Raw genomic sequence first — 3,514 nt, forward strand, 5'->3', positions numbered from 1 at the left:
TAAGCTAGTGAAAATAAAGTTGCCTCAGTCGAGGTTCGTACCGAGGTTCGGTAAGCGAACATAGCAAAAGGCAACTTTTTATGCCAGTCTCAATCATTTTCTCCACTATCTTTTTAATGTTTTTGTTTGTTGCTTCTACTGCTCCGTTCATCTTTGCTCTGTAGGTAGTAGAATTGTAACGCTTTTTGTTGAATTGCTCACAAGCAGCATTCATCATCTTGTTGTTCAAGTTTATAGCATTATCGGTAATGATCATTTCAGGAAAACCATACTGACATATGATCTCTTTCTTTAGAAACTTGCAATTAGTGGATTGAGTGACACTGACATATGATACAACCTCTACCCATTTTGTGAAATAATAAATTGCCACGAGAATGAAACGGTGACCATTCGAAGCCTTTGGATGGATTTGCCCGATGACATCAATGCCCCACATAGAGAAAGGCCATGGTGACGTCATGACATGAAGTGGATGAGGTGGAACATTGATTTTATCCCCATAAATTTGACACTTATGACATCTTCTAGCGTAGTTAATGCAGACATTTTCTAGTGTGGACCAAAAATATCCGCATCTCATTATTTGTCTTGACATCATATGTTCATTCGCATGTGTTCCACAAACTCCGTCATATACTTCTTCCACTATCATTTTTGCCTCTTTTGCATCTACTCACCTTAATAGGACTTGATCATGGCTTTTCTTGTACAAGACCTCCCTGTCAAGGACATATCCAGCTGCCATCCTTCTAATGGTTCTTTTATCAGTTTCGATGGCTTCCTCTGGATAACTTCGATGCTTGATATATTGCAGAATGTCGTAGTATCAAGGTTTAGTGTCTTTCACTTCTTCAATTTGGTGCAATGAGTCGGGCACTCATACGACTACATGTCAATTAGTATCATTTTAGACTCCCCGCCAGCCTTGAATGTGGTTGCCAAGGTAGCTAAAGCATCAACCATTTGATTTTCTTCTCTTGGCACATAGTGGAAGGTGACTTCATCGAATCCTTCGAGCAGATTCAGTACTAGTTTTAGGTACTCTGCCAGCTTTACATATGTGGTTTCCCATTCTCCACGGAGCTGATAGATTACTAAGGCTGAATCTCCGTATACTCGTAAGGTATTTATATTTTGCCCCAGTGAATCTCGAATTCCCGAGACACAGGCTTCATACTCTGTCATGTTGTTGGTGTAATCGAAATTCAGCCTGCTAGTGAATCAATATCGCCCCGATGTCCTGTCCTAACGCATTTCATGCACCATCGAAATGCATTCTCCAAGAACCATCGGTAGAAGCACTTGCCTCTTCTAAGGTAATAGCCATTAGGTCCTCGTCTGGGAAGTCAAAGCCCAAAGGTTCGTAATTTTCATCGGTTCTTCTTGCCAAGAAATCCAATATGGCACTTCCTTTTATGGTTTTCTGGCTCACATACTCGATGTCAAATTCAGACAATAGCATATGCCATCAGGCTAATCTTCCAGATAGAGCAGGTACACCCATCATTTACTTTAAAGGGTCTAACTTGGATATCATCCAAGTGGTGTGATACACCATGTATTGTCTAAAACTGTTTGTAGCCCAGACTAAAGCACAACAAACCTTCTCGATAGGAGGATATCTGACCTCATAATCGGTGAACTTCTTGCTCAGATAATAGATGGCTTTTTCCTTTCTTCCAGATTCGTCATGTTGACCCAGGACACACCCCATTGAGTTCTCGAATATGAATATATATAAGAACAGAGGTTTGCCTGGGATAGGGGACATCAGGATAGGAGTGAGAGATAAATACTCCTTTATTTTTTCAAATGTAATCTGGCAGTTTTCATCCCATGCACATGGGTTGTTCTTTTGGAGAAGAAGGACGATTAGGTCACATTTGTTGGTTAACTGAGATATGAACCGTTCTATGTGGTTCAATCTGCCCAGAAAACTACTGACCTCTTTTTGTGTTCGTGCTGGAGGTAGACTCTAGATAGCCTTAACTTTATCAGGATCGACCTTGATGTCTTTTCTACTGACCACGAAGCCTAATAGCTTCTTAGATGTTACCCTGAAGGTACACTTGCCAGGGTTCAATCGCAACTGAAACTTCCTCTGTAGCACCCCCAACCCGTACTCTACCCGGATACAAGTCTGAGGTGTCACATTGACTTTTTAAAACATTTACTTATACAAAATAGTGAATAATTTTAAAACTTTCACCAAATAAGACTGGATAATTTACATAAAATAAAATCATAATATTTTATAAAACTTATTTGCGCATAGTGGATTCAAATCTTTATTTACATGCCAACTATAATCAGTTTACAAAATACATACTATTTAATTCTTTTATGATATGATCTTTGGAAAAGAGAAACTGACATGTCTTGCTTAACTTTCATCATTCTTCTTCTCGGAACCTACGTGTGAAATAATCACACGCTAAGTCGTTGACTTAGTGAGGCATATAAAGCATATAATAGAAACCATAGAACATTTCATATAACATAATACATACATGTACATATGTCATCATTATCAACATCAATATCATTATCATGATCTCTATCATTATCATTAACTCATTTAAAATATGTTATCGTATATATAACATTTGTAAAATGTCATCTTGTACTTACCAATTGTAACATATCATATAATACATTTCACCCAACAATACACACAATATCAAATATAAATCATGTAATGTATTTCATATAACCAAGCATATACATCACATGCAGTGTATTTATGTTATCACTTTAATAGTCCATTTATTATTCCATGTATACTTTTGATATCTTTTATAAACCCATGTATTATTATTGAGATCTTTTATAAGCCCATGTATTAACCCAGTACAGTACTGAGAACTTAAGGTATGTGAGTACTTTGAGGTTGTGCACATATATGCTGGCTCCACAGCTTGTATAGCGTCCCATTAGGGCATGTAAAAATTATCTCGAAGGATCTCGTATATGTCCCGAAGGATAACTCCTTAAGAATCACATATATATTCCAAAGGACCAGATATGTGTCTCGAAGAACCGCATATATGTTCCAAAGGATTATATATATATCCCGAAGGACCACATGTATGTCCTGAAGGACCTACCATCCCGCAGGATGTCATCTGTGTCCCGTAGGACCTATCATCCCGAAGGATGTCATCTATGTCCCGTAGGACCACTCCTTAAGAAACATATACATATTCCAGTGGACCAAATAAGTGTACCAAATTACCGCGTATATGTTCCAGAGGATTACATACATGTCCCGAAGGACCACGTAGAACCCTCGACTCTTAGCATGCCAACTATACCACTAGCTCTCATATCACATAACATGGGCATTGTCATTTATTATTGTTCACATCACTTGTATCATTCTTGTATGATCTCATAGATCATTGTATAACATTCTCGTATGATCTCATAGATCATTGTCATATAACCCATATCACATAGGTTCATATCATATCACATGTATCACATATGCATGTAATCATATAGATCGTAA

Source organism: Hibiscus syriacus, unplaced genomic scaffold, assembly GCF_006381635.1.
Source record: "Hibiscus syriacus cultivar Baekdansim isolate YM2019G1 unplaced genomic scaffold, ASM638163v2 tig00117016_pilon, whole genome shotgun sequence".
In the NCBI taxonomy this organism is placed as follows: domain Eukaryota; kingdom Viridiplantae; phylum Streptophyta; class Magnoliopsida; order Malvales; family Malvaceae; genus Hibiscus; species Hibiscus syriacus.